We start from the raw sequence: 8,307 nt of genomic DNA, 5'->3' as shown, positions 1-8,307 counted from the left end.
GAAGCCCCAATGTCTGGTACCTAAATAAATGCTTGGTGAAGGATAAATTGATTGCTACTCTCTTTATGAAGTGCTATAGAGAAAAAAATAAATAAATAAACTATCACCCTGCAGAATAGAGTGATGGGCCTCTCTGGACTTAGCTAATTAGGCTGAATTTTGGATAAAAGACATAATCTTTGATGATAGACCTAAAAGCTCTCCAAGATTAGTCGAGTTAATGCTCTTTTGGTTTTACCCTTCAAGAACTGCTCCATCTTTATACTACAATGAAGCATTCAAATGAGGCAAGAAAGAACCAGCATATTATAATGAAAATGGAGGGAAGAGATCCACAGTCACATCATTTGCCAAAAGAATCTTTTACAACAATGCTACTGAAGAGAAACCCTTAGCAACTTTTTCTAAAGTGACCACCTGACTGTTTCCCCAGTTCAAGGACATTCTTCCTTTTTCACAAATTCTGATCTTTCCTCTTTGGGAATGACTGTGTTCTAAACTTCCCCCTGAAAGGTATGATTTTGGAAAGTATTTTCAAATCATCTCCTGATAGTTTCATCAAAACTTTACATGCTAAGGTTCACATTCTCCTGAAAAGGTTCAGTCATTGGAGAAAACTACTGAGTGTTGAAGCCTACAACTAGCATCTAAGACCATCTAATTTTCATTCTAAAATTCGTTTCACACTGATTCTATGGAAGGCTATTTCTCCTAGGGAAAGAGATTCTTACCCTGACATAACGACAGCCAAGAGGTCTCTGGATAGATTTCAGGGGGTCTGTGAACAGGGCTGGGGGGAAATGCATCTTTCCTTAAGCACTTTATTTTCTCAAAAAGATTAAGTGAATTTGTTTTCTTCCCCCATTGAGGAAGAACGAGGAAAGGTGCTAAAAATCAGGGTCTTTTTTTCATTCAGCCTCCATCTCTAGAAATACCAGGTATCAGGGGCTAGAGCTGTTATCCTGTAACTGCAATTAAGCATTACCTTCAATAATGAAAGTAGGCAATAAACCACAGTTGTATGAGCAGTACCAGAGATTGTCAAAGGAATCCATGACACACAAAAAAGGTTAAGAACCTCAGTCTTAAGGATATTTGCATTTTAATAGATTGTCTTGAATATTTCTAAGTCCTTAAGCTCCAAAGGAATGAATCTTTAATGGAAGATTTTAGAGAATGGGAATAGGGGGCCCTTCCTAGTGCCTTATAAATCAGATGACTCTCAATATACCACTTATCCAACAGAGAGACTCATTAACTACAGCAACTTTTAGTCCCTACTTTAATGTCCACATGACCTAAATCCCCTTGGATAGGGATTCCTCTACATTCATGAAGAATCAGAAAAAAGTTCACCTCTTCCTTATCAAGACATTAAATCTGTGGAAAGAGGACTGGGAATGGAGAGAGAGGATATGGGTTCATGTTCAATTAGACCATTTACTGGACTTAACCTTTGTATCTTAGATTTGTATTCTACAATGAAGTGTTTGGAGTATTTTGATACTGATTTCCAGAGCTAAACCAGTGATTCCATGATCTAACAACTGGAAACACATGCAGACAGATCCTCAAGAACCCCTTATGTGGCTGTTACCCCCATATTCTCACTGCTAAACCAGACCCAAGGACTCCAAAGAAAGAGAAGTTACTGAGTACAGGAAGTACTTGTGTCTTAGAGACTTTCCAATGAGTGTAGAAGGGACTCACTCTTCCTTTCAACCAGTACTAATTTCAATCAATGGATGATCTCAAAGTTGGGTCATCTATGAGAATTCTTTTCCCTACCTATTTTTGTTTTGATTTCCCATAATGAGTAAATAATAGCTTAGCTCCATCTAAGATTCCTAAACATGCAAAAGTTTCTTTTTTTCTGAAGATCCCCAAATCCCCAAGTTCTATTTTCTTTCTTTCATGACTAATAGAAATTAAAGAGGGGAAAGATAAGTCTGCCCATTTAAAAGCCCAGAAGTTTGATGCACTGAATAGGGAAAGTGTGGCATCATTGGTTTAAAAAAAATAAGGTAGCAAAGAAAATAGTTACATACCTCCTAGCCCTGTCCGTCTCACCTCCTGGCTTCTCTATTCTATCTCCTGGAGAGCAGTAAGCTAAAGTAATAGCTGAGGCCCAACCCCAGCATTATCATCATTTTATTGCACCTTAAAGTTGACAATTGGAGGAAAGTCCAACATCGTCCACAAAAGACTCTCTCTCTCTTCCTGCCTTTGTATATTCCCTTACCAGAGCTTTTAATGCCTATTTCCTTAGCTCTTACAGAGTTCTTACCTAATTTTTAGGAATTTCTCCTAGGGAAAGGGATTCGAAACATAGGATCCACAGACAGCCAAGGGGTGATAGATTTCAAGAGGTCTGTAAATTTGGCTGGGGAAAAAAAATGCATCTTTTCTTAAATACTTTTTTTTCTTAAAAAAGATAAAGTGAATTTTTTTCTTCCCCCCTGAGGAAGGATGAGGAGAGGTGCTAAAAGTCAGCTCCTGGGGCACACATTTTCCATAGAGATGAGTTGGGAAACTAACTGAGGTCTGGAGCTGGAGCAATGATGGAGACAGACCCCAAAACTGTACAGGACCTGACCGCTGTGGTTCATACGTTTCTCCAGCAGATGCAGAACAAATTTCAGACCATGTCAGACCAGATAATTGGTTGAATTGATGATATGAGCAGTCGCATTGATGATCTGGAGAAAAGCATCTCTGACCTTATGACCCAAGCAGGGGTGGAAGAAATAGAAGGGAAAAACAAAATACCAACTACACGTAATAGTTAAAGATTTTGTTAATCATTTAGAGTGAACTCTTGAAAATGTTTTTCACAAGCCAAGAGGTGAAGAAACAGATTTTCTCAACTAACTACTGTGTGCAACATTTTTTTTTAGTTATAGAGCTTGTATTCCTAGAATATGCTGTTTAGTTAGGTTTCAAGGTGATTTATTTTTTGATTTCTTGTATGTGGTAGTTTCAACTATATGACATAAAATGTGTGAATATTAGTAAGCTGAAATTCTGACTACTTTGACTAAAATTTTCAAAACTTTTAGTGCATTTTTTTTGTCAAGTCATTTGTCATTCCTTTTGTAGTCATTTTAGTTTAATAAGAAATTGGTACGAGTTTTTTTAAAAGAAATGTATTAATTTTTTCAACTGTTATCAGATTCTCTTTGTGAACTGAAGTAACTAGAGTCAACGGTTCATAATTCTTAGCACAAAATTACTGTTGTACTAATAACAAATAAATTGTATGTTGACCATATTTTTAAAGCAGACAAAATAATTGAGCATTTTGTATTTGTGTCATTGCTATGTTTCCAAGATTGAGAACTGTACCTAACAATCTACTATAAAAAGACCCAGAAAGGAGCTGAAATTGAATCATTATAACTACTGCCACTCTTTAATACACTAGAGGATTTGGATGGTGACAATAGTATCTCAGTTCCTCTCAAATAACAAGGACAGAAAATAACCTATAAAGATGCATTGCATTCACTGATTGGAATTTCTTGTGATGTAACACTTCAGTCTTTAGTTATATCAAAAATTCTTACTGTAAGAACATGAGGGGGTTTTAAACCCCACTTGCTATTTACTTGTGCTACTGACTTTAAAAATCATTTGTCAATTAGAAGAAAAATCAAGTGGCCATTGTGAATCCTTGAATATTGACTGATAAATGACCTTATTGTAAGCTTGGATTTTTTTAAGAAAAATTATGTTTTATTGTTTACCTTTTTTCTTAACTAAATGCTTGCAGAATAACACTTTTATAATAGATTATAGATGGAATGGAAAATACCATACATTTTCATCATGATATCCCTGTCTTTCTTTCTTTTTTTTTTTAAACCCCTACCTTCCATCTTGGAGTCAATACTGTGTATTGGCTCCAAGGCAGAAGAGTGGTAAGGGCTAGGCAATGGGGGTCAAGTGAGCTACCCAGCTTCCCCCTTATCCCTTTCTTTTTATCAAGAGGTAAGGGACAGAGATTGGACACTGTGAATTTTAAAACTACTCCACCTTACTCAGACAGCTCCAAGGAGCCATTAGGCAAACTTAAATGCCTTTCTAGAAGAAGATGGGGACTGAGGATGAGAGGGATAATTGATTGGCTTTACAATGGTAACAAAGGAAAATGAGTGGTCCCATACAGAATAACAGTGAGAGAGTTAATGCTTTATAATGGACACAAAAGGGAAAGATCCTGCCAAGGGCTGGGGCTACCTAGGTAAAGGACATTGGCATGAGGAGAGAAATCATTGGGACAAAAGAGAGACTTAACACTTGATGGGATCAGCGCTACCCCCCCCCCATTATTATTCTGAGACTCTGAGGTTGTATTTTCCCCATAGAGAATAACTCTCATGGGACAAGTTCAAACTTAGGGCTTTTCATCTTTAAGCTAACTAAACTGAGGATCATGGAATCTTACTAGGCTACAAGTTTGGGGGCTTTTAGATTCAACATTAATAAGGTGCTTCATATTTTCCTCAATTTTTTCATTCTTTTGATTTTGTATATAGACTCTTGCTGCCATGAGATGTCATTTGCTTCTCGTTGTTGGATTCTAATATTTAAAGACTGAATTTCATTCCTGGCTTTTTGGTCATCCTCATTCTGGTCTGTTTTTCTTTGTAGGTGATCTTTCACTTTCTTTGCCTTGTTTTCAAACTGGTCAATTCTGACGTTCAAGATACTAGTTTCTTGTTTTAGTTCATGTGCCTTTGCTTCCAGATGACTTATTTTGCTTTTTAAGTTCTTTTCCCAATTATCTTCAGCTTATATTAATTGTTTTTTGAATTATGTTTTGAGTTCTTCCAAAGCTTGAGTCCAATTCACTGGAGTTTCTCCATTTTTGCTTGGTATTCCTTGGTCCTCCTCTGTTCCATTTGCTCTTTGTTCATTACCTGGATAGAAGCTGTTGATTTTAATTTCATTTTTCTTTTTGTTTACTCATAATTTTTTTCCTTCTCCCCCCCCCCCCATAATGTAATCTTGCTCCTCTGATTATTTGCTGGATCTGTGGGTTTGGGCTATTCTGTCCTGAATTGGCTTAATCTCTGCTCTGCTGATTGACTAGATGAGGTTGATGGAGTATTAATAACCTCTGAGGTCAGATCTTCCCCAGCTGGCAGCAGAAGCTGAAGGTATAAGTGAAGGTATAAGTGGAGGCTAAAGGGAGATGTGCTTCCTTCCCTGTTATCAAGGTATTCTGTGGTGGTTGCAGTCTTCACCCTGGGATCCTAGACATCAGACTTCTTATAGTGGCTCTCAGTGCAGTCAGTGGGGGAGTGGTGTTGGAGATTCAGCTCCCCTGCCCTCTGAAGGCTTCTTATCTGCTCTATTGATAGACAATATTAAGCCAGGGTGAAGCTGATCTGGGGAACTGGATGTGCCCTGAGGTCAATACCTCAAGAAGTGGAGGCCCAAGATGGAGAGTAGTGGCTGTGACTAGGCTGCCCTCCTGCCCATGCCTATCCTCCAGCTGCCTCCCTGCTGGCTGTGGTTAGAGCTCTGAGCCTGCTATAACTGTGGCAGTGAGGCATTTTCTCCAGACTGGAACCCTTCCCCCAAGATTCCAGTGACCACAGGAGATTCAGTCCAGTAGGTGGGGAGGGGTCCTGGGACCTTCCTTTTTCCTTTTCCTTAAACCTGAGAGAATTCAACCTTCTCTACATACCTTTTAAACTGAATTGAGCAGGAAGGTCCCCTGGCTCTGTCCTGTTGTTAGATTTGGTTCTCTGTCCCCTGGAAGCACTCTGTAATTTTTTTTTTGAAAATTTTATTTAATTAATTTAAAATATTTTTACATGGTTACAAAATTCATGATCTTTCCCTTCCCTCTCCCCACTTCCCCTCCCATAGCTGATGTATAATTCTAGTGGGTTTTACATGTGTCATTGATTTCCATATTATTGATATTTGCACTAGGGTGATCGATTTGTGTCTACATTCCAAATCATATCCCTAGCAACCCATGTGATCATGCAGTTGTTTTTCTTCTGTGTTTCTATCCCCACAGTTCTTTCTCTGAATGTGGTCTCTCAGAATTGTCCTGGATCATTGCATTGCTGCTAGTAGAGGTCTGTTGTATTCACTTGTGCCACAGTATATCAGTCTCTGGTTACAATGTTCTGGTTCTGCTCCTTTCACTAGGCATCAATTCCTGGAGGTTATTCCAGTTCACATGGAATTCCTCCAGTTTATGATTCCTTTGAGCACAATAGTATTCCATCACCAACATATACCACAATTTGTTCAGCCATTCCCCAATCAGAGGGCATTCCTTCATTTTCCAACTTTTTGCCACCACAAAGTGCACATCTATAAATATTTTTGTACAAGTCTTTTTTCCTATTATCTCTTTGGGGTACAAACCCAGCAGAAGCACTTTGTTTTCTATTAGTGTGGATGGGTTTTCATAAAGGTCTGGAATTTTGCTGCTTCTAAGTGGCTATCTTGACTTTTCCCCTGTTTGTTTTAACCTAATTCTGAATAGCCAAAATCTTTAACAAATCTTAGGCAACTAGATTCACTTGCTTTCTATATATTGTGTACCTAATTTATTCTACTGATTTCATTAACTTCTTTTCTGTCCTGTCCAATTCTTCATGCCCATTTGGGGTTTCCTTCATCAAGATCCTAGAGTAGTTTATTAATTCCTTCCCCAATTCATTTTATAGATGAGGTAGCTTACAAAATTGAGGTTGTTACTTGCCCAGAGTTATACAGCTAGTAAGTGTCTGAGGTCAAATTGGAATTCATGTCTTCCTGAACTCAGGATCAGTGCTCCATCTACTGTACTACACTGCCAAAGTAAGTGTGTTGTGGGGGGTTGAGGGAGAGATCAAGGAGCAGATTCATTCACAAGGGAATTCTATAAAATATTCACAGAGTAATTAATTCTAATATTATATGAACTAATTATAAAATATTTTAAAATATCCTTGATTTTTTAACCCTTTTTAAAAAATTTATTAAGAATTAGTTCTAAGGCAAAAGAGGGATAAGTGCTAGGCTATTGGGGTAATGTGATTTGCCCCAAATCACACAGTTAGGAAGTGTCTGATACTAGATTTGGACCCAGATCCTCCTGATTCTAGGTTTTGCTTTCTTTCTATCCAATGAGCTTTAATAATTAAAATAGTAGAAGCCATAAACTGTTACAGATAAAAGAGTGGTTGGCTTAAATTGTGACTGCAGAAAATATGGTTTCAAGACAGTGTCTTGTTTTAAATCAAATATAAGGTGGTTGCCAGGGAAAAATTCCCAAATATTAAATATACCCAAGTCAGCTGGGTTTTATAGAGATTTTAATTAATACAAATGAGGAATTAATGAAAGGGAGAGAGAGAGAAAAAGGAAATAATGAGAAAAGGGCTAGACTAGCCTAGGCCAGCATGAGCCAGCCTAGACTGAAAACCCTAAGAGATAGATCAGTCAGTCTTTTATCAACTCACCACAAGATTTGTCCAAGCAAGATTCTAGTGTTCAGAGAGACACCAGTTCAGCTTTGGCCAGCTCAATCTCCAGAGAGAGTTCTCTGAGATGGAGTCCCGAGAGAGAGTCCCTTGCTCTCAGCTTATCATCTTCTTTTAAAGAGAATTTTCTTCTATGTCACCTCCCCAAAGTTCTCACATCTACCAATCACAGTTGACATTTTCCAAAGGACAGACCATTCTGAACTCACACCTGAGTAGACTAAACTTTTGAGTAATTCACACCTGAGGAGACTAAAAACCTCTGAGTAAGTTCTCACCTCTTTGCTCCTTTTAAGTTTACAAGTTGCCTGACCTTTATAGGTACTTAGCACCCTTTTGTATTAGATCTAAAAATAGGCACAGCTTAAGGGCTTTTGCCTTACTATAAGTATGAGTTTAAGTACTTTTCATTGTTCAGCAAGGAGTTTACAACTTTATCTTCCCCTAAAGTATGCTTAAGTAGGGGTGGAGTAGAGGTCTCACATTCCTGATCTAAGTTCCATCCTTGTTTAAAATGGGGAATAGTCTTAACCAAGTGTTCTGAAGTAGGGTCTGAGAATTTTTAAGGTTCACAGAGCCACATAATTTCCCATTTCTTCCTAATTTGTTCTATGACTTACTATGCCATTGACTCATATTGAGTTAAGCTTTGAAAGAAACTAGGAAGTCTTCAAAATGGAACTAAGGTACTAAATATAGCCTATGAAAAAGAACAGAGATAGGAGACTCCATTTCCACAGAGGATTCTTGTTACCATGTGAGGAGAATAGGAAGCCTATTTGGTTGGACCAAAAGCATGAATGGGAGATAT

General features: G+C 37.9%; 1 pseudogene; it reads left to right on the top strand.

Moving 5' to 3' along the window:
* Positions 1 to 1,303: 1,303 nt before the first annotated feature.
* On the top strand, positions 1,304 to 3,706 carry LOC130454603 (heat shock factor-binding protein 1-like; annotated as a pseudogene).
* Positions 3,707 to 8,307: the final 4,601 nt, after the last annotated feature.

This window comes from Monodelphis domestica, chromosome 5 (genome assembly GCF_027887165.1).
Source record: "Monodelphis domestica isolate mMonDom1 chromosome 5, mMonDom1.pri, whole genome shotgun sequence".
Lineage (NCBI taxonomy): Eukaryota > Metazoa > Chordata > Mammalia > Didelphimorphia > Didelphidae > Monodelphis > Monodelphis domestica.
The sequence above is the reverse complement of the archived record's forward strand: the minus strand, read 5'-3'. Positions and strand labels throughout refer to the sequence as shown.